The 23,589-nt window shown below is 45.6% G+C and overlaps 1 protein-coding gene across 2 annotated transcripts in view; it reads left to right on the top strand.

Annotated features, from left to right (window-relative positions):
• The first annotated feature begins 5,225 nt into the window (after positions 1 to 5,225).
• ZBTB12 (zinc finger and BTB domain containing 12) overlaps positions 5,226 to 23,589 on the top strand; it is a 39,775-nt gene continuing 21,411 nt past the window's right edge. The window contains exon 1 of one of the 2 annotated variants that reach the window (XM_069237197.1): positions 5,226 to 5,309. The gene's annotated coding sequence lies outside the window, so the exon portion shown is untranslated. Of the gene's footprint in view, positions 5,338 to 23,589 lie in introns of both variants that reach the window. The other variant, XM_069237198.1, reaches the window with a different exon arrangement.

Here is a 23,589-nt window from a genome sequence, read left to right as displayed (position 1 = left end):
TGATGAAACTTGTACATTTATACATTTGTAAATATATAATATTTTTTATACATATTATGTACATACATACTCACTCCATTGCATGGGCATTTTTACTATATACACAACTCCTACCTCACCCTCTGCGGGGAAAACAATCTAAGATGGAGTCGACGCCCATGCGCAATGGAGCCAAAAGGGAGGAGTCTCTCGGTCTCGTGACTCGAAAAGACTTCTTCGAAGAAAAACAACTTGTAACACTCCGAGCCCAACACTAGATGGCAGGATAATGCACAGCATGTGAATCTGCAGCGACTCATGCCACAAACAGATGTACACTGGGTAAGTGACATTTTCCATATATATATATAGTAAGTATTTTGGGCTTTTAACCACGTCCATCACTTTCACTCGTTCGTGGGCTTGCCTTTCAAAAAACCATTGATGTCATTGGTAAATGCTTTACGTTTGTCCCGCCTTGGGGCGGTTTTGTTACCACCTTGCACACTGACCCTTTTACATGGATAATTGCACGAATACCAATCTACTTCAGCGTGGGCAAAAAAATATGTTATTTTCTCTCTCCCCTTTGTGCTCCATGGCGGCCATGGCACTCACAGCACAGATCATTAGCGGGAACTCCATCTGCAATATTGAAGCGCTGGTCGCATTGTTCACACTGTTACCTAATCAAAGTCATTTCTTTTGGAAAGTGGCATCCGTCAACGGTGCCATGTGCCCTCATTCTGCTGCTAACCAGACCAGAGGTACCGCCGCAGCCCAGAAATTTGGTGTGCTCACTACCCCTTCCTATATGGAGCACTTTCTTGCTCGCAGGCTCTGTTAGTGTTTAAACTCAGAGATGCTCTTCTCCCCACTGCCAGGACAAACTTGAAATTGCCAGGGCAACTTAGGACCTGATTGTTCAAACCTGCTAACACAGCTGGTTTTTTTTACAAGATTGAGAGAAACCCTACTGTGCAACATTACATAAGATAGCAAGAGTAAATGGTGACTTTCTCATAACCCAACAACACTATTACATGAAGGGGGCAGGATGTGGCGTTACAGCCAGAGCTGCCTACTTGAAACTGGTGAACTATGTTCGAGTCCTGATGCTGGCTCAATATACTGTGATTCTGGTAAAGTCACTTCATCTCCCTGTACATCGTCTTTTCAAAAAGAAAAAAAATAGTGGTCTTGTGTAATGTGACTGGTGCTCAAGTAAAGGGCCTGGATGCCTTTGGGTCAAGACTGCACTACATAAAAACTGGAAAAAAAATGAAGGCGGTCGCCCATGCTGCCATGGCTTCTGTGCACAAACAACACTAGGTTACGGGATGATGCCGAGCACAGGACGAATTAAGACAAAAAGTGAAAAATCCTGTTTAGTGTAACTGCATGGCCCATCTGGATTTTTTTATTTAAATGGCATTCTTTCCAAAACTGATGATCGATGCAGAGCATTGCGCAAACTCTTCCAAGACACCACAGGCAGTTGCAGGGTCTGTATTGATGTTCGGCAGCAGGCAAGATGAGCCACTCAACAAAAACAGACAAAACACTTCACTTCTGCATTTCTGGGCTGGCATCAATCAGCTCATTTTCATACGATAAACACCTGGTGCATTAAAGGCTGAAACATGTAAATAAAAGGACATGTTTCTTTGCATGTACAGTATTTCAATTACTTAAGCAAAGGGAGAGACGTCCACACGTTTGCTTACCGTATGGTTACGTCATTGTTTTGTTAAGTAGGCACACAGCTTTCACGTTTGATTTTGTGTCTCATTTAAACATATTTCATTTATATTTCTGCTTAGTTGTATTAATTTGCAGTTAACGCATGCTTATGGATACGGCAACCCTTCCTTTTGCGTACGTTGGGGACAGAGTTCTCTCTTTTGTGATCCGAGGTGCTAAAGAAAGACGTGTAGCAGTTGGATTGTTTGAACAAGCATAGGCTAATAAAACTTTGTAGATGTTTGTATTAAGCAGCAGTATGTGTCCCAATGTAAAAAAAAAAAAAAAACGTTTATTGGGACTCCTCAATTGCATATTTTCCTTTTTCTGGATTGAAGAGTAGGCCATTTAGATTTTATGGTCAACTTGACCAAATGAAGAGATTAACAGCAACTGCAGTCACATTCCACGTCTGCTTCTGTTTCAAATGTATGGGCTGCTGTAGGATATTAGGTAAGTTTGCGACATAACTATATATATATATATATATATATATATATATATAAATTCAATTAATTATCACTAAATCTGAATTTAAATACAAGGCTGTTGGCTCGTAAAAACGCAATTCTAAAAAACATTTGTCGTATTGTCCTATTTAAACGAGTAACGCCCAATATTAAAAACTGCCTTTAATCTTTGTCCCTATGCTTTATTTGGAAACTCGAATCTGCTGTCTGTCTCCCCTCCACAGCCTTCCACATGGGTTTTTAACACAAAATGATATGTTTAAACCTTTGTCCGATCAGTATGCGTGCATGCGTGCTGCAACGGTTTAATAGAAAGATGATGAAAAGATGGTTAGTATTACATACAAAGATAAGGCAAGTTTTATATCAAAGGCACGAGGTCCTGGCGATGAGACGAATAGAACGGGAAGGGATAGCTTTTACATTATAAAGGTCTCTGAGTAAATATTGTGAACTCCTGTAAATGAACAGCTCCAGACAGGGACAAAGAGGGATATTTACCCTGATTAGAGTACCCATTGCTTTCACTCGTTCAGAAACACTTTAATGTCATTGGTAAATACTTTATGTTTGTCCCGCCTTCGGGCGTTTTGTTACCACCTTGCAGACTGATCCTGTTAGATGGATTATTGCATGAGTGCCAATACATTTCAGCGTGGGCAAACTATTTTTTCCTTTTGTCTTTCCCCTTTGTACCTCATGGCGGCCATGGGCAGAACAGCAGCGCAAACACCATTGGCGGTATTGAAGCGCTAGTCACATTTTTCAGACTATTACCTAATCAGTCATTTCTTTTGGCTCTTCCCTTCACGCTCCATTGCTTTCACAAACACAATTGTAAGTGACAAATGCTTTACCTAAAAAAACGCAGAAATCCACAAAGCGTCTCTCCCGACAAAGCGAAAGAGCTGATGCTACAATATTCACGGCACTCGGGAAACTCACCCCATAATGCTTTGCAGGCTATTACTTTTAGAAAACATTTTTGCTCATAACTCCTAGGACAATTGGACCACCACTAAAATGTTCACGACAATGTGCTCTTTCTGTCTACATCATCTTTGGGTCCCCCCACTAGGTTAGAGGGGACTCCAAAAATAATAACCCCTCCCACCATTTACTGTCTTAATCCCTCTCATGGCTGGAACTTTTGCCAGTCCTGAAAATGTATAATGCACTATACCCACTAGGGGCTAAATCTGTGGTTGCACTGCATTATTGTCTGCCCTTGTTTTCATGTGGTTATGCCCTCCAGGGGCTAACTATATGGTTAAATGACCATGTTTCCTATAAATGGCATTTTTATTTTGGTATCATCTAGGGGCTGTTCTGAGCATTACAGTCAACATACTACCATATTTGCAGCACTCTGCAACTCACCCCAAAATGCTTTGCAAGGCATTCTTTCTTCAAAATATTTTTGCCCGTAACCCAGCCTGTGGCGGTCCTAGGACAATGGGACCACCGCCAAAATGTTCAGCATGGTGCACTCTTTCTGTCTAGGTCAACTCTGGGTCCCCACACTAGGTTAGTGTGGGCCCCAAAATAATAACCCCTCCCACCATTCACTATCTTATTTAAGCTCTATTGTGGCTGAAACTTTTGTTTTATAGCTGAGAATAGTTTGTGTTTTTAAGGCACTTGTTTGTAATATTATTGTAGTAGGCCTGCTAGCCTTGAAAATGTTTACCACACTATGTTCTCTAGGGGCTAAATATATGGTTGCACTGCATTGTTTTCTGACATTCTGTTTTCATGTGGTAATAACATATATGGGCTAACTATATGATTACATGACCATGTTTCTTAGAAATGCTATTTTTATTGATGTGTCCTCTAGGGGGCTTCTGAGCATTACAGTCAACATACTACAATATTTGCTACACTCAGAAACTCACCCCATAATGCTTTGCAGGGCATTACTTTTACAAAATATTTTGCTCATAACTCAGCCTGTGGCGGTCCTAGTACAATTGGACCACCTTCAAAAAGTGTTCACCATAATGTGCTCATTCTGGCTGGATCATATCTGGGTCCCCACACTAGGTTAGTGGGGATCGAAAAATAATAACCTATCCCAACAGTCAGTGTATTTGTAAACTCTCTGAAGGCTGAAAATGTTGTTTTGTGCCATGGAGTTGTTTGTGTTTTAAGGGCGTTGTTTGAGAAAATATTCCAGTAGGCCTACTAGCCCTTTAATTAATTATAAGCAGAGCCATTGCAATTATGTGGTAAAAAGGGCTAAGATGTGTGGCAGTAGTGACCAATTAATGTGGCAAAAGAAGTCCAGTTATAAATTTACAATGCCAATAGCTCAATTAATGTGGCAAAAGAAGTCCAGTTATAAATTTACAATGCCAATAGCTCAATTAATGTGGCAAAAGAAGTCCAGTTATAAATTTACAATGCCAATAGCTTCAACTCAAGTAAATGCGAGACGTTTCACGTGTATTTAAAATACTGTTATACAAGCTGTGACAGAACCTCTATCCTCAGCCCCCACCCTTAACGCCCTCCTCCCCCGTCTGTCTTCCCTGCACACCTCCTGTGCTGTCTGAAAAAAACAGATAATAAATGAAATCACTTTAGAGGCATCCTAGGAAGGAGAACATAGTTTCATTGCTGATTTGCAGAATGCCTTTATCTTTGTCCCAAAAAACGTGACATCTTTTGAAAATTATAAAAACCTTCGAACAGTCAACTCAAAACTGTCCGGTACGTCTGATCACCCTAGTTATATATCGAAAACTAAAAAAAAAAGTGCATTTATATAGCGCTTACTACTCATGATAAGTACGCAAAATTAGAATTGTTCTGGGCGCTGCAAGTGGGAGACAACCAGACTGCGCCTGGGACACATAAGCACCCTAGTCGCTAGAGTAGCTCCTGACTGCATGCGCTTGGAAGCCTGTCCTCCGGTGAGATGCTCCACCGAAGCCCACCGGGGTCCACCGGTCTGGACTACTAGACCGCTGTCAGCCCTCTAGGGGTTCCCCTCTGCGCCTGCGCACGGGCTACACATGCGCAGTGGCGGCGCCAGGACAGAGCGGATACACCTACAGACACATTCTTCCTTAGCCCGGTCAGGCGAGCGGCGGAGCGAGTGTGCGCTGCGGGGTGAGAGGGCGCGTGCGGGGCGCTGCACGTGAGTCACGCGCCTGCTTTTCTAATACGCGCACTTACCGCGTGCCGCCGCCGCCGCGCGCCGAGTTGTCCGGACAGGGTCAGCTTTGCATCGCCGTTGCCTGGCGAACATAGGTCAAGTGTGTCCACCTGCCCCAAAATAGCAACAGTTTTTACAGTCCGCGAGATGCATTCTGGGGTCTGTAGTTTACTGGATTCTATTATACGTGCACTTTAGTTACAGTTGCCACTGTTACTTGGTGTGCAGCCCGTGTCTAATGAGGAGGACATTTGACTCCCAATTGTATTGAGAGCTTTGACCCCCAGTTTTTTACACTTGAACGCTGCCCGAATAGCTGTCCGAGCCCGTTGTTCCCCTTCTGATGCAGTGCAGTAGGCGGACGGGGCACTCCCTTCGACTTCATCAGGTGTAAACATTTGAGCACACCCCCCAGCCCTCCACTCCTCTGCCGGGAGGGCCGTTCTTGTGAAGGCCACTTAGGTTTAGAAGAGCGCACCTACACCAAAGAGTTCATGGCGCTAAACAAAAGTGGGTAAATATGGAGGGAATGAAAAGTCGGATTAAAAGAAAACCAGCCAGATACTCGGCATGAAACGGCTTTTTTGAATAGTCCCGTATTTTTTAATGATCTCCTAAAGGGATATTGATCATGTTCTGGACGAAGATGCGGCAGAGAGTTCCACTCCTTCGGAGTCAATCCTCAGAAGCTCCCTCTACTGCACCTCGCAGTTCCCTGTATCCAGGAAATAGTAGTGCATGTCCTGCAGAGGACCGGTGAGCCCGTGATGGCACTTACCTGCACAGCCGCCTGGTTACGAATTGACGAGGCCATTCCATGCAGGGCCTTGGGGGCCAGGCAACATAGTTTGAATTATGTTCTTTGCTTGACTGGCAGCCTGTGCAGTTCTTTCAAAAGAGTAGTCGTATGAATTCCCGTAGTTGCTTTAAAAAATCAGTCTATTTGGTGAGTTCTGTAGTTACTGCAATCTGACTCAATCTCTCTGGGGAAGTCTCAAATAAATGGCATTGGTGTCATCCAGACACGAGCCGATCATAGCTGTCATAATGGTTTTTATTGCTTCAGTAGAAAGGTAAGGGAGTAACTTCATTGTAGTCCGTAGAAGGAAAAAAAAACATTTTGATACTACTGAGTTAATATTGAGTTTCTTTGGGGTCTGCTGGTCAATCCGTACTCTCAACCTTTAGCAGACTTCTTAGCAATGGTAATAGCCCCATAGTCCTGGGCCAATAATGTTGGGTCCATAAGCCAAGGTTTTTATGCATAACCACTATTTCACTCTTGTTGCATTCAGTTTTAGGTAATTGTGCCTCATCCGTTCACAGATGAAATCATTATGTTTTGGAACATTTATTGGGCGGCATTGCTATTGTCCAGGTGGATCGGGATTTGAGAATCTTCTGCGTAGTTGTACAATCAGCATCCTTGCGCTGCTAGCTCTCTTATCAAGAATCTAATATAGATAGTGAATAAGTGTGAAGGTACTCCACACTACACATGGATCTCTACTGCATGACTTAGTTAGGAGTCTAACCATGCACAGGGGGATGTCTGTTGTACCTGTAGCTTAGACACGCCGTGGTGTAGTAGGAGTTTCTGGTCTTTCGTGTCGAAAGCTGCAGATAAGTCCAACAGTACTAAAGTGGGGATTAAGCAGTCGTCCAGATCAGCTCTGAGATCTTCAGTAACTAACAGTAATACAGTCTTAGTATTATGGCTTTGACAGAAACCAGCTTGAAGAGGATCTAAATACTTTTGAGTTGTGCAGGAACTTTTTTTTTTTGGGACACATGCCACACTAGTAGTTTAGCACAATAAGCCAGTAGGGAAACTGGACAATAATTCTTCAGTATGAAAGGGTCTTTACTAGGTTTTTCAGGAAAGGGATTGCATTGACTTTTTTTGTTTTAAGTTTCCAGGTACTTCACTCAGTGTGAGAAATTCAAATAGAAATTGAAAGCAGTGACTCAATAATAATTGGTGCCATCCATTTAATTACTTCTGGTGGGCATGGGTCCAGAGGAGAGCCGGGTACATTTCGGTGAATGAATACTGCAAGATCAGCTACAATTATAGTACTATTCACAATACTTTCCTTAATTTTATATTGAATAAAGTATTTTATTTATTGCAATGTGTGCAAAGATGTTAAAGGTTGACTAGTTCTGTCAGCATCAAAAGAGCTCATGCTTAATTTTAAAAGTTTCCTTTTGAAGATTGTGTGAATTACACATCCTATTGGAATAATAGGAACTTTTAGTTTGTAACAACCGCTTCTTATATTCAACCCTGTCTAATTTAAATTTGAGTTTGGGTTGTCATTGTTCCTGCTCCAAATATGTTTTACATTAGTTTATGAGTAAGCCAGATTGCCGGATCCCCCTTTTAGGTACCCATTTCTTTATTTCAAATACATGTAGAATTCTAGCAATGGTTATCCATAATATAAATTCCTGTTACTGCCATATCCAAAGAACTGGGCAAAACTGGCTTCATCTCATCTAATGGTAAATGAAAGCTTTCCATTTTCATTTGGCAACATTTACATATAAAACATCAAATAATGTACTGATGTATCTGTTAGAATATTTATGCACTCTATGTCCCTACTCTTAGTAATTTATCACTGCTGGTGCAATCACCTGGGTCAGCTACTGCTGCCACAGTGTGTCAGAATAAGTCCACTAGTAAACATGTTTTTGTGCACTCATCAAAACTAATACTCTTTCAATCCTCGTTAAGCCAACACGAGTCCCTCAACGGAATGGTATTTTCCAGAGGTCTTGCAATTAGTCTGATATGTATTTCTTTATTTTTCTTATCAATCCAAAGGAAACATTATAAAAAACAATAATTACAGCCAATTTCCAGCCAACGCATTTCGTCCCACAAAGGACTTTCTCAAGGCTAATTTGTTTTGTTGTGGATCTGTGAATAGGACCGTGATCAGTGGTATATTGGCCGTGAAATCACCAGTGGTGACTGTAGAATGGAGCACAAGTCTCATAAATCTTGTCTTAGAAAGTAGACAGAAGGTTACTGTGTGGGTTTTGCTGAGTGCACATAAACTTGTTAAGTACATTTACATATAGGTTTGAGTTCAAATTAAGTTTTCTGAGTAAACATCAACATGATTAAATCAAATTTGATAAGAAAATGGGCCGACCATATGCAGTGTGAGCTTCCAGTATTGGCAATATTACAGTTAATTGTCCACACCTGGTTAAGTATATGACCTTTGTGATGACTTGGCTGCTTGATATGTTGAGTTAGTTGTAAGAAACTCGTTAGCTCCATAAATTCAGTCTTTTCGGCTAGCATACAGAACATCATCCCAATACTTGAAATCGCCAATTAAGATTAATTTGGAATGATTCTTAGTGAGCAGATCTTTTGAAATTAAATTGGGAAATTCCTCATATGGTTTGGAGGGCAAGAAACATGGTCTGTGTGCTATTTCCTTGTTCCATATTGAATGGCAACATTTCTCTTTTATCAGTGACACTGATAGCGAGCTTATTTGTGCAAAATGAGAAGCCACTTCCCGTCGCAGTTTATTGTCTGCTCTATGCACATCAAGTATAAAATGACTGCCTGGGAAGGCGTCTATCAGAGATGGTGTAAATTCATCCGTCGACCAAGTTTCAGTAAGAAGAAGCATATCGAGTTTGTTGGAAAGCTGAAGATTATAGACTTCCACATTGTTTCACCATAGACCTACTGTTTAGGGAGGCCGCTTCCAGTAATTTATTAGGTTTTCCGTAAATTAAATCAATTTCAGGTCTGCTCCGCCCCATCCCTCTCCCCCGGTTGGCAATACAGAGACTAACAACAAAATTAGAGGTCTCAGGTGAGATATTATGGCTTGCTTTATTCAGTGCATGGAGTTGAGTAGGTCTTAAAACCACCATAGTGGCTGGTCTCTGGTCAGTCGAGGATGGGGGCGATGGGCTTTCCTTTGACGCAACCACACAGCCAGCTAATTTATGGAGCCCCTTGGCACATCTAGAGTGCTGCTCTTATCTGGTGTAGTTTAGGGTTTATAAGTGTTTAAGTATACATATTATCTGAATGTGTTCATATGCATCTTGGAGTGCCTTTCTGTATAAATGGTTTAGAGCAGAGGTGGCCAGAATCTGTTAAGAGGTGAGCCTTGGATCCCTCAGCAGGAAAGAAGAAAGAGAAGTGGCAACAGCTCTCTGAAAGCCATGTGTCCTGTTTTCTGAAATATACTTTGCACATATCACTGATAGTTGCTTCTGGTGTTGCCCGCTGACAACAACACTCTACGCAGTTGTGTTGCTAATGATTAGGAGTGCCAGTAAAGTTAAATCTGTCCACAATGGAGGAAGTTCGCTCATTTATGTCATCACTGATTTCTCACTTAACTGTTTGCACACATACATACTTGCCGGGTGTGGGCACATACATGTGGCAACCTTATTTTGTGTTCGTCAGATCTCTGCCGCGGGGGTGCGTGTGTAAATATTATCCTATAGAATTGCACTCATTGTCATTAGAACTCTGTAGATGGGAGAGCGCTCCTAAGCCAGTCTTGTGGTAGCCCTGCCATGGCATCCTTCTTGTGATTCAGTTCTTTAGAACAAACCTGGAACCTGCAGCTGCCTCCATATCCTGCACTTTCACACCTTGCAAATTCACTTTAAATAGCAGGAAAGACTATGGGGAAACTGGTGGATTGTGAGTTACTGCTGACTCTATAAAGCCCAGAATGTCAGTGTTAGTGGTGTTTCTACACCTCTGGGTAACAGTGTTAGCAGTAAGGATAGCAGCAATAATACTAATGGATGCAGTGTTAATAGTGGGTAAATACTGCTGAGAGATTTCAGGTTAGCAGCAAGTATAGCAGCCAAATTACCAATAGTTGCAGTGTTAGTGGTGGGTTCCTACAGCTAAGTATCAGTGTTAGCACCAAGAATAAGTGCCAAAATACTAATGGCTACAGCGTTAGGAGTATAACTGTTAGCAGCAAGAATACTAATGGCTGCAGTTAGTACTGGGTGTATATAGTTTAAAGTAGGGGTCTCCAACCTTTTCTGTAACAAGAGCTACTTATGTTCAATAAAAACTATCAGGAGCTACTAATATTAGTGATGAAGTAGTGACCACCCTATCCAAGATTGTCAGCAGTGATCACGTTGCCTCTAAATAGGTAGTACATAACAGCCATAGCTGCACACCCCTGGCACCAGAGTAACAATCTGAATAATACAACTCTCCAACTTAAATATTAGATTGAAATACAAATACATTTTGAAGATTCAACCATTTTTCTCCAAACACCTTAAGAGTACTGAAAATACACACATTTTCATTTCGAATATGCTTTTTAATTTTTTTCATAAATATAATTACTCAACCAAGCAAAAGCTTCTATAGTAGTAGGATGGTCTGCACACAGGAGATCTACTCACAGGGAGAGCTACTGGTAGCTCAAGAGCTACTCGTTGGAGATGCCTGGTTTAAAGTATCATTGCTAGTAGCAAGAATAGCAGCCAGAATACCAAAGGCTGCAATACTTGGGCTGGGTATATACAGCTGAAAGTATCAGTGCTAACCTCCGGAGTACTGATCCCTGCATTGTTAGTAGTGGGTATCAATCAGTATTTGTATCGCACAATACCCACCTGTGAGGGTATCCAGGCACTGAGGTCTATGCTGCCCCATAGGCATCAGTTGAAATGTCAGGTCTTGAGTCCCTTTCTGAACTCCTGAAGAGAAGGTGAAGATCGGAGAAGGAGGGGGAAGCAGTTCCAGGATTTAGCAGCAAGATAGGCTTTCCTGACTGCCCTGTGGGGGGGGGGGGGGGTCACGCACCCCAGGTGCCAGCAACCCTTGCGGCAGGGAAGCCGTTCCTGATCACTTTCGCACCCGGAGGGCTCTTTAGGTGGCAATTGACCTACTGCGTGGGGCGCTCTCCTGACAGACTTGTGGGAGGACCGCACATCACAGGTACTCGCAAACCTTGCTGCAGTGAAGCCTTCTTGTTCACTTTCGTGCCGGGAGACACTCTTTAGGCAGCAATTGACCCGCTGCACGAGACGCTCTCCTGACAGCCCTGTGGGGGGCTGCGCACCACAGGTACCAGCAACCCTTGTGACAGGGAAGCCGCTCCTATTCACTTTCATGCTTAGAGGTGCTCTTTGGGCGGCACTTGACCTGCTACTCGGGATGCTCTCATGACCATCTCTGTGGGGGTGGTGGGGGCACCAATGGTTCCATCCACCTTAATGGCCGGGAAGCCGCTTCTGTTCACTTTTGCACCCAGATGCGCTCTTTAGGCAGCAACTGACCCGCTGCGCCGGACACTCTCCTGAGAGCCCTGTGGGTGGGGGAGATGTGCACCAAAAGTACCAGCAACCCTTGCCACAGGGATGCTGCTCCTGTTCACTTTTGTGCTTAGAGGCGCTCTTTAGGCGGCAATTGACCTGCTGTGCAAGACGCTCTCCTGACAGCCCTGTGGGGGGCTTCGCACCACTGGTGCCAGCAACCCTTGCGGCAGCAGAGCCGCTCCTGTTCACTTTTGCACCCGCAGCGCTCTTTAGGTGGCAATTGACCCACTGCACTGGAAGACCGGGCCAAGACGGGTCCATTATAGACTGGCAGAGGCCCGGCTGGGCCTACCCTCTGGCAAAGTTCTCTTCACCCCGTAAGCGCCTGGTATAAGGCTGTGTATTTTGTATGTAGCCCTTGAGCCATCCCTTGGGAAGCTTGGTCAATAAGGGTAAAAGTAAGGCAATCACTGGTTCTACTTTGGCCTCGCAAACCCATCCACGGTGCTCTATTGACAATTTTCGAGTGCGGGCCATGGATTTAGTATCCAACAAAATCAAACTAGTGGAGCAACGACTCTCTCTAGTGGGGAGGGCTTTGAAACTATGTCTCTCCCTAAGGCATTAAGCCCTGCTGCTCCATGTGATTCTGGCCCTTTTGGAAGCCTTTAGATAATTCTCTAATGGTGCCCCTTAGCCAAACCCCCCTCTGTGAGTCGGACAGCGTAGTTGCAGGTGATTTAGTATCAGAGGAAGGCCCAGATGTTATTGACTGCTCTTCTGTTCCAAGTGGCTCTTTGGACTCTGGCCCATTAGCGATAAAGGCGAAAGAGGGCCTGAGATCTAAATCAATTCGACCTACACAGACCTTAAAAACAGATAATCCAGTTAATCCTGTATCACTGCTCCTATCCAATGCTGACTCCTGGGTCTCACTGAGGACTTGGTTCAATGATTTGTTGGACTCCAAGCTGCAACATATCCATAGTCGACTAGCCTCGATAGAATCTAGCTTGGGTAATTTACTGTCTGTGGCAGAGAAGGACCTCATACCTTTATAGTCTGCAATGACCCAGACAAAAGAATTGGATTGATCTCCTTCCATGACAGTTACTTCTGGTCCTAGTCATTCTTCTGCTATAGTTGCCTAGAGTTTGTTTTCAAGTTCATCAGATGGTGGTCGCGGTGATGGTTCAGATAATCAGGCGGTGAAATACTGTCAATCCCCAACCAAGGAGCTAATTTCTCTGTTTGTCAATAAAATGTCGCATTCTGCTATCCAACAAAGTCAACGATCTTTAGCATTTTCAGTTTCATTTCCTGGTTATTGACCTGCCCCCTTCTTCATGTCCCTATGTTGCTATTTTAGATAATGTGCCTAGGCTTCAAGGCAATATCATTGAGCTACAGCTTGCAAAAACAAAGCAATTTTTTGGTTAAACACAAATGTATGTTGTAAGTGGGGCTTATTTAAAGAGATTTTGTTTAGGCAACGGGTAGGAGGCATAGGTCCCTTGGTGAGGCAAGCCCTTGGCGATCTTGCGATTATTAATTTCCGTGATCCTGGTGTCGCCAGGGAAGTGCTTGCATTAGCTAGAGGTGGCATAGTGAGATTTAAGAAGATTAGAATATTACCTCTGAGCTTTTTTTTTTAATAAACATCTAGCTCCTGCTCATATTGTCGGCACTATGAAAAATCAAAACCCAAAGATGCCCCTGTGTTGGCTATTGGGAACCATCCTCCCCCTACTCCTTTCCCACTTAGTAATAGATATTCAGCCTTGTCAGAGCTGGAAGGTGTTGATTGACAACAATTCACAATTCCTACTAATGCGACTAGTGAAACTGTCTGCAGGGGTGTACAGGGGCTGGGGGGAGCTCCATTGATAGGCCGCCTGAGATTAGTTTCCCTGCAAATTCCCCTGGAGAGTCTTCCGTTTCACAACCTTTTGTTAGCAAGATGTCAAATCTGAAATTTCTTAGCTGGAATGTAGCTGGTTTGGCCTCAAAGTTAGAGGTTGAGGGATGGCGGTCGTTTAGATCCAACTATGATTCATGCAAGGAACCCGGCCTGTGTCCAAAATAGTTCTTGATCGGTATAAAATTGTTTGCCATTTTGCTACTCCCTCAATCTGAGGTCGTTCTAAAGGGGGTCTGGTGGCCTGGATCAAGGTCAATATTAAGTGCAAAATCCTTCAGGTAGCTATGGATATTGGGGGTACAGATGTTCGTGGTTTGTTGGGGTGGTAAGTTAAAACTTTTTACGGTGAACTATTATAATAATGATTTCACATCTAAAAATAATTCTACGTTTCTAGGCATTTCTGCAGTCATTGGCTCTTTAGCTGACAGAGCCCAGTCTAAAAATGGGTTATTTAATCTTTTACTGGCAGGGGATTTCAATGGTAAGCTGGGGGGTATGCCTCTACGAATTGACTCTCCTTTCGATCCCGTTTAGGATTAGGTTGATATGGACTTGAAGGGGTGGCACTTATATGCTTTTCTCCTGACACATGACTTAGCCAGTCCTGCTATCAGCTCAGATGGTATAGCAGTTCCTACATTCATCAGACCCGGGTGTAGGTTGACTATTGACTACGTGTTCGCTTCTCAGAATCTCCTAGCATTGATTCATGGGACTGAAGTGATACCATCTGTCTATAGCGACCACGACCACAACCCCTTAGCTGTACTTGTTGAAGTTGCTCCAGAGGCTGGAACAAGCGTGGTCGGCCCTAAGCAGGCACTAAGGATAATGGCAGGAGGGTGATCTGGCGTTTTTTTGCCAACTTAGTGCTCAAAATGATCCAGGTCCAAAATGATTGTTCTAACCTGATAACATTCTGTTTAGCGGATTGTGGTGACACCAGCCAATTCATTATCAGGCTTTGTCGAGCTCTTGTCTCGTATTAGGGATATGTTGTGTAGACTCACAAAGAAAGGTCCATCAGTTGATAGTTCATGGTTCGACGAAGAGTGTAGGAAGGCAAATGTCACTTTGCATCAGTGTAGGAAGTTGGCTCTGTATGCACTATTTCAAAGTAAGGAATAGTATGCACAGAGTCCAAGGGTTCCCCTTAGAGGTAAGATAGTGGCAAAAAGAGATAATACTAATGCTCTATTTTGTGGTAGTGTGGTCGAGCAGTAGGCTTATCAAAGGAGTAGTGTTAAGCATTTGTTGTACATACACACAGGCAATAAATGAGGAACACACACTCGGAGACAAATCCAAGCCAATAGGTTTTGTTATGGAAAAATATCTTTTCTTAGTTTATTTTAAGAACCACAGGTTCAAATTCTACATGTAATATCTCATTTGAAAGGTATTGCAGGTAAGTACTTTAGGAAATTTGAATCATTACATTAGCATGTATACTTTTCACATAAAACACAATAAGCTGTTTTAAAAGTGGACACAGTGCAATTTTCACAGTTCCTGGGGAGGTAAGTTTTTGTTAGTTTTTGTCAGGTAAGTAAATCATTTACAAGTCTCAGGTTTGGGTCCAAAGTAGCCCACCGTTGGGGGTTCAGAGCAACCCCAAAGTTACCACACCAGCAGCTCAGGGCCGGTCAGGTGCAGAGGTCAAAGAGGTGCCCAAAACGCATAGGCTTCAATGGAGAGAAGGGGGTGCCCCGGTTCCGGTCTGCCAGCAGGTAAGTACCCGCGTCTTCGGAGGGCAGACCAGGGGGGTTTTGTAGGGCACCGGGGGGGGCACAAGTCCACACAAAAAGTACACCCTCAGCGGCACTGGGGCGGCCGGGTGCAGTGTAGAAACAAGCGTCGGGTTTTCAATGGAAATCAATGAGAGATCAAGGGATCTCTTCAGCGTTGCAGGCAGGCAAGGGGGGGGCTCCTCGGGGTAGCCACCACCTGGGCAAGGGAGAGGGCTTCCTGGGGGTCACTCCTGCACAGGAGTTCCGTTCCTTTAGGTGCTGGGGGCTGCGGGTGCAGGGTCTTTTCCAGCCGTCGGGAAATGGAGTTCAGGCAGTCGCGGTCAGGGGGAGCCTCGGGATTCCCTCTGCAGGCGTCGCTGTGGGGGCTCAGGGGGGACAACTTTGGTTACTCACAGACTCGGAGTCGCCGAAGGGTCCTCCCTGAGGTGTTGGTTCTCCACCAGTCGAGTCGGGGTCGCCGGGTGCAGTGTTGCAAGTCTCACGCTTCTTGCGGGGAGTTGCAGGGGTCTTTAAATCTGCTCCTTCGAAACAAAGTTGCAGTCTTTTTGGAGCAGTACCGCTGTCCTCGGGAGTTTCTTGGTCTCTTGGAAGCAGGGCAGTCCTCTGAGGATTCAGAGGTCGCTGGTCCTGGAGAAAGCGTCGCTGGAGCAGGGTTCTTTAGAAGGCAGGAGACAGGCCGGTAGGACTGGGGCCAAAGCAGTTGGTGTCTTCTTTCTTCTTCTGCAGGGGTTTTCAGCTCAGCAGTCTTCTTCTTCGGTAAGTTGCAGGAATCTAAATTCTTAGGTTCAGGGGAGCCCTTAAATACTAAATTTAAGGGCGTGTTTAGGTCTGGGGGGTTAGTAGCCAATGGCTACTAGCCCTGAGGGTGGGTACACCCTCTTTGTGCCTCCTCCCAAGGGGAGGGGGTCACATCCCTAATCCTATTGGGGAATCCTCCATCTGCAAGATGGAGGATTTCTAAAAGTTAGAGTCACTTCAGCTCAGGACACCTTAGGGGCTGTCCTGACTGGCCAGTGACTCCTCCTTGTTATTCTCATTATTTTCTCCGGCCTTGCCGCCAAAAGTGGGGGCCGTGGCCGGAGGGGGCGGGCAACTCCACTAGCTGGAATGTCCTGCGGTGCTGGCACAAAGGGGTGAGCCTTTGAGGCTCACCGCCAGGTGTGACAGCTCCTGCCTGGGGGAGGTGTTAGCATCTCCACCCAGTGCAGGCTTTGTTACTGGCCTCAGAGTGACAAAGGCACTCTCCCCATGGGGCCAGCAACATGTCTCGGTTGTGGCAGGCTGCTGGAACTAGTCAGCCTACACAGATAGTCGGTTAAGGTTTCAGGGGGCACCTCTAAGGTGCCCTCTGGGGTGTATTTCACAATAAAATGTACACTGGCATCAGTGTGCATTTATTGTGCTGAGAAGTTTGATACCAAACTTCCCAGTTTTCAGTGTAGCCATTATGGTGCTGTGGAGTTCGTGTGAAACAGACTCCCAGACCATATACTCTTATGGCTACCCTGCACTTACAATGTCTAAGGTATTGCTTAGACACTGTAGGGGCACAGTGCTCATGCACTGGTGCCCTCACCTATGGTATAGTGCACCCTGCCTTAGGGCTGTAAGGCCTGCTAGAGGGGTGACTTATCTATACCTGCATAGGCAGTGAGAGGCTGGCATGGCACCCTGAGGGGGAGTGCCATGTCGACTTACTCGTTTTGTTCTCACCAGCACACACAAGCTGGCAAGCAGGGTGTCTGTGCTGAGTGAGGGGTCTCCAGGGTGGCATAAGATATGCTGCAGCCCTTAGAGACCTTCCTAGGCATCAGGGCCCTTGGTACCAGGGGTACCATTTACAAGGGACTTATCTGGATGCCAGGGTGTGCCAATTGTGGATACAAAAGTACAGGTTTAGGGAAAGAACACTGGTGCTGGGGCCTGGTTAGCAGGCCTTAGCACACTTTCAATTCAAAACATAGCATCAGCAAAGGCAAAAAGTCAGGGGGTAACCATGCCAAGGAGGCATTTCCTTACACAACCCCCCCCCAAACGAAAGAGGATGAGACTAACCTTTCCCAAGAGAGTCTTCATTTTCTAAGTGGAAGAACCTGGAAAGGCCATCTGCATTGGCATGGGCAGTCCCAGGTCTGTGTTCCACTATAAAGTCCATTCCCTGTAGGGAGATGGACCACCTCAACAGTTTTGGATTTTCACCTTTCATTTGCATCAGCCATCTGAGAGGTCTGTGGTCAGTCTGAACTAGGAAGTGAGTACCAAAAAGGTATGGTCTCAACTTCTTCAGGGACCAAACCACAGCAAAGGCCTCCCTCTCAATGGCACTCCAACACTGCTCCCTGGGGAGTAACCTCCTGCTAATGAAAGCAACAGGCTGGTCAAGGCCATCATCATTTGTTTGGGACAAAACTGCCCCTATCCCATGTTCAGAGGCATCTGTTTGCACAATGAATTGCTTGGAGTAATCTGGAGCTTTTAGAACTGGTGCTTTGCACATAGCTTGCTTCAGGGTGTCAAAGGCCTGTTGGCATTCTACAGTCCAGTTTACTTTCTTGGTCATTTTCTTGGAGGTGAGTTCTGTGAGGGCTGTCACAATGGATCCATATCCCTTCACAAACCTCCTATAGTACCCAGTCAAGCCAAGGAATGCCCTGACTTGAGTCTGGGTTTTTGGAGCTGCCCAGTCCAGAATAGTCTGGATCTTAGGCTGGAGTGGCTGAACTTGGCCTCCATCTACAAGGTGTCCCAAGTAAACCACAGTTCCCTGCCCTATCTGGCATTTGGATGCCTTGATAGAGAGGCCTGCAGATTGCAGAGCCTTCAAAACCTTCTTCAGGTGGACCAGGTGATCCTGCCAGGTGGAGCTGAAGACAGCAATATCATCAAGATAAGCTGCACTAAAGGATTCCAACCCAGCAAGGACTTGATTCACCAACCTTTGGAAGGTGGCAGGGGCATTCTTTAAACCAAAGGGCATAACAGTAAACTGATAATGCCCATCAGGTGTGGAGAATGCTGTTTTCTCTTTTGCTCCAGGTGCCATTTTGATTTGCCAGTACCCTGCTGTTAAGTCAAAGGTACTTAAGAATTTGGCAGCACCTAATTTGTCAATCAGCTCGTCAGCTCTAGGAATGGGATGGGCATCTGTCTTGGTGACAGAATTAAGACCTCTGTAGTCCACACAAAACCTCATCTCTCTCTTTCCTTCTTTGGTGTAAGGTTTGGGGACTAAGACCACTGGGCTAGCCCAGGGGCTGTCAGAGTACTCAATTACTCCCAATTCCAGCATCTTGTGGACTTCCACCTTGATGCTTTCCTTAACTTGATCAGACTGTCTGAAGATTTTGTTTTTGACAGGCATGCTGTCTCCTGTGTCCACATCATGGGTACACAGGTGTGTCTGACCAGGGGTTAGGGAAAAGAGCTCAGCAAACTGTTGTAGGACCTTCCTACAGTCAGCTTGCTGTTGGCCAGAGAGGGTGTCTGAATAGATCACTCCATCCACTGAGCCATCTTTAGGGTCTGATGAGAGGAGATCAGGGAGAGGCTCACTCTCAGCTTCCTGGTCCTCATCTGTTACCATCAACAGATTTACATCAGCCCTGTCATGGAAGAGTTTTAGGCGGTTTACATGGATCACCCTCTTGGGGCTCCTGCTTGTGCCTAGGTCCACCAGGTAGGTGACCTGACTCTTCTTTTCCAGGATTGGGTAAGGGCCACTCCATCTGTCCTGAAGTGCCCTGGGAGCCACAGGCTCCAAAACCCATACTTTCTGCCCTGGTTGAAATTCAACCAGTGCAGCCTTTTGGTCATACCAACAGTTCTGGAGCTGTTGGCTGGCCTTAAGGATTTTGCTTGCCTTTTCCATGTACTCTGCCATCCTTGAGCGAAGGCCAAGTACATAGTCCACTATGTCTTGTTTAGGCTCATGAAGAGGTCTCTTCCAGCCTTCTTTAACAAGAGCAAGTGGTCCCCTTACAGGGTGGCCAAACAGAAGTTCAAAGGGTGAGAACCCTACTCCCTTCTGAGGCACCTCTCTGTAAGCGAAAAGCAGACATTGCAGGAGGACATCCCATCTCCTTTTGAGTTTTTCTGGGAGCCCCATGATCATGCCCTTTAATGTCTTGTTGAATCTCTCAACAAGGCCATTAGTTTGTGGATGATAGGGTGTAGTGAACTTATAAGTCACTCCACACTCATTCCACATGTGTTTTAGGTATGCTGACATGAAGTTGGTACCTCTGTCAGACACCACCTCCTTAGGGAAGCCCACTCTGGTAAAGATACCAATGAGGGCCTTGGCTACTGCAGGGGCAGTAGTCGACCTAAGGGGAATAGCTTCAGGATACCTAGTAGCATGATCCACTACTACTAGGATGTACATATTTCCTGAGGCTGTGGGAGGTTCTAGTGGACCAACTATGTCCACACCCACTCTTTCAAAGGGGACCCCCACCACTGGAAGTGGAATGAGGGGGGCCTTTGGATGCCCACCTGTCTTACCACTGGCTTGACAGGTGGGGCAGGAGAGGCAAAACTCCTTAACCTTCTGGGACATATTGGGCCAGTAGAAGTGGTTGACTAACCTCTCCCACGTCTTGGTTTGTCCCAAATGCCCAGCAAGGGGAATATCATGGGCTAAGGTCAGAATAAACTCTCTAAAACCCTGACAGGCCGGCGGTGCTCCCTTGGGCATTCTGACCGCGGCGCTTTGGCCGCGGTCAGAAAGGGAAAACCGGCGGTCTCCCGCCGGTTTTCCACTGCCCCTAAGAATCCTCCAAGGCGGCGCAGCTCGCTGCGCCGCCGAGGGGATTCTGACAATCCTTACCGCCATCCTGTTCCTGGCGGCTCGCCCGCCAGGAACAGGATGGCGGTAAGGATTGTCGTGGGGCCCCTGCAGTGCCCATGCCAATGGCATGGGCACTGCAGGGGCCCCCGTAAGAGGGCCCCGCTAGTATTTCACTGTCTGCGTAGCAGACAGTGAAATACGCGACGGGTGCAGTAGCACCCGTCGCACCTTCCCACTCCGCCGGCTCGATTACGAGCCGGCATCCTCGTGGGAAGGGAGTTTTTCCCTGGGCTGGCGGGCGGTCTTTTGGTGACCGCCCGCCAGCCGAGGGAAAAACTCATAATACCCTCCGCGGTCTTTTGACCGCGGAGCGGTATTATGGAGGGCTGAATTCTGGCGGGCGGCCTCCGCCGCCCGCCAGAATCAGAATGAGGGCCTATGTGTTCCATTTTTCTTGCCTTTGGACTCTTCAGCAGCTTGCTGCCTAAGGCCTTCAAGAGAGGGACAGGTTTCTTGTCCCTTACACAACTCTTCCCTTGAGGGTCCCCCTGGGCCTAAGAGCTCAACCTGATAAGGTTCCAGCTCCATAGGCTCAGTTCCCTCAGAGGGCAGAACTTCTTCCTGAGAAGAGAGGTTCTCTTTTTCTTGTTGTGTTGCAGCTGGTTTCCCAGCTGACTTTCCTTTTCTCTTGGTAGGCTGGGCCTTTCTTCCAGACTCCAGCTCTACTTTTTCACCCTGTGCCTTGCACTGTGCCCTTGTCTTGACACACACCAGTTCAGGGATACCCAGCATGGCTGCATGGGTTTTCAGTTCTACCTCAGCCCATGCTGAGGACTCCAGGTCATTTCCAAGCAAACAGTCTACTGGGATATTTGAGGAGACCACCACCTGTTTCAGGCCATTGACCCCTCCCCACTCTAAAGTTACCATAGCCATGGGATGTACTTTAGTCTGATTGTCAGCGTTGGTGACTGGATAAGTTTGTCCAGCCAGGTATTGGCCAGGGGAAACCAGTTTCTCTGTCACCATGGTGACACTGGCACCTGTATCCCTCAGGCCCTCTACACTTGTCCCATTAATTAAGAGCTGCTGCCTGTATTTTTGCATGTTAGGGGGCCAGGCAGCCAGTGTGGCTAAATCCACCCCACCCTCAGAGACTAATGTAGCTTCAGTGTGACACCTGATTTACTCTGGGCACACTGTTGATCCCACTTGGAGACTGGCCATTCCAGTTTTAGCTGGAGTGGAGTTAGAAGTGGTATCTTTCTTGGGACAGGCCTTGTCTCCAGTTTGGTGTCCAGACTGACTACAGCTACGACACCAGGCCTTTTTGGGATCAAAGTTTTTACCCTTGTACCCAGAATTGTTTTGTGAAGAGGCTCTGGGCCCACCCTCCTGTGCAGGTTTTTGGGGGCCTGTAGAAGACTCTTTACTATTTTTGTTTTTGGCTGTCTCACCACCCTTCCCCTGGGGAGGTTTTGTGACCCCTTTCTTTTGGTCACCCCCTGTGGAAGTTTTGGACACACTAGTCTTGACCCAATGGTCCGCCTTCTTTCCCAATTCTTGGGGAGAAATTGGTCCTAGGTCTACCAGATGCTGATGCAGTTTGTCATTGAAACAATTACTTAACAGGTGTTCTTTCACAAATAAATTGTACAGCCCATCATAATTACTTACACCACTGCCTTGAATCCAACCATCTAGTGTTTTAACTGAGTAGTCTACAAAGTCAACCCAGGTCTGGCTCGAGGATTTTTGAGCCCCCCTGAATCTAATCCTATACTCCTCAGTGGAGAATCCAAAGCCCTCAATTAGGGTACCCTTCATGAGGTCATAAGATTCTGCATCTTTTCCAGAGAGTGTGAGGAGTCTATCCCTACACTTTCCTGTGAACATTTCCCAAAGGAGAGCACCCCAGTGAGATTTGTTCACTTTTCTGGTTACACAAGCCCTCTCAAAAGCTGTGAACCATTTGGTGATGTCATCACCATCTTCATATTTAGTTACAATCCCTTTAGGGATCTTCAACATGTCAGGAGAATCTCTGACCCTATTTATGTTGCTGCCACCATTGATGGGTCCTAGGCCCATCTCTTGTCTTTCCCTTTCTATGGCTAGGATCTGTCTTTCCAAAGCCAATCTTTTGGCCATCCTGGCTAACTGGATGTCCTCTTCACTGGAGTTATCCTCAGTGATTTCAGAGAGGTTGGTCCCTCCTGTGAGGGAACCAGCATCTCTGACTATGATTTGTGGAGTCAGGGCTTGAGAGGCCCTGTCCTCCCTAGATAGGACTGGTGGGGGGGAATCACCCTCCAAGTCACTATACTCATCCTCTGTGTTGCCATCCTCAGAGGGGTTGGCTCTTTCAAACTCTGCCAACAGCTCCTGGAGCTGTAGTTTGGAAGGTCTGGAGCCCATTGCTATTTTCTTTAGTTTACAGAGTGACCTTAGCTCTCTCATCTGTAGATGGAGGTAAGGTGTGGTGTCGAGTTCCACCACATTCACATCTGTATTAGACATTATGCTTCTAAAAGTTGGAATACTTTTTAAGAAACTAAAACTAGTTCTAGGATCTAATTCAAACTTTTACCAAACTTTTAAACTCTAAAAGGAAATGCTAACAGGGACTAACACAAGGCCCTAGCAGGACTTTTAAGAATTTAGAAAAATATTTCAAATTGCAAAAATCAATTTCTAATGACAATTTTTGGAATTTGTCGTGTGATCAGGTATTGGCTGAGTAGTCCAGCAAATGCAAAGTCTTGTACCCCACCGCTGATCCACCAATGTAGGAAGTTGGCTCTGTATGCACTATTTCAAAGTAAGGAATAGTATGCACAGAGTCCAAGGGTTCCCCTTAGAGGTAAGATAGTGGCAAAAAGAGATAATACTAATGCTCTATTTTGTGGTAGTGTGGTCGAGCAGTAGGCTTATCAAAGGAGTAGTGTTAAGCATTTGTTGTACATACACACAGGCAATAAATGAGGAACACACACTCAGAGACAAATCCAAGCCAATAGGTTTTGTTATGGAAAAATATATTTTCTTAGTTTATTTTAAGAACCACAGGTTCAAATTCTACATGTAATATCTCATTTGAAAGGTATTGCAGGTAAGTACTTTAGGAACTTTGAATCATTACATTAGCATGTATACTTTTCACATAAAACACAATAAGCTGTTTTAAAAGTGGACACAGTGCAATTTTCACAGTTCCTGCGGAGGTAAGTTTTTGTTAGTTTTTGTCAGGTAAGTAAATCACTTACAAGTCTCAGGTTTGGGTCCAAAGTAGCCCACCGTTGGGGGTTCAGAGCAACCCCAAAGTTACCACACCAGCAGCTCAGGGCCGGTCAGTTGCAGAGGTCAAAGAGGTGCCCAAAACGCATAGGCTTCAATGGAGAGAAGGGGGTGCCCCGGTTCCGGTCTGCCAGCAGGTAAGTACCCGCGTCTTCGGAGGGCAGACCAGGGGGGTTTTG

The sequence above is a fragment of the Pleurodeles waltl genome, chromosome 6, assembly GCF_031143425.1.
Source record: "Pleurodeles waltl isolate 20211129_DDA chromosome 6, aPleWal1.hap1.20221129, whole genome shotgun sequence".
Lineage (NCBI taxonomy): Eukaryota > Metazoa > Chordata > Amphibia > Caudata > Salamandridae > Pleurodeles > Pleurodeles waltl.
This window is presented reverse-complemented; position numbering and strand designations above follow the sequence as displayed.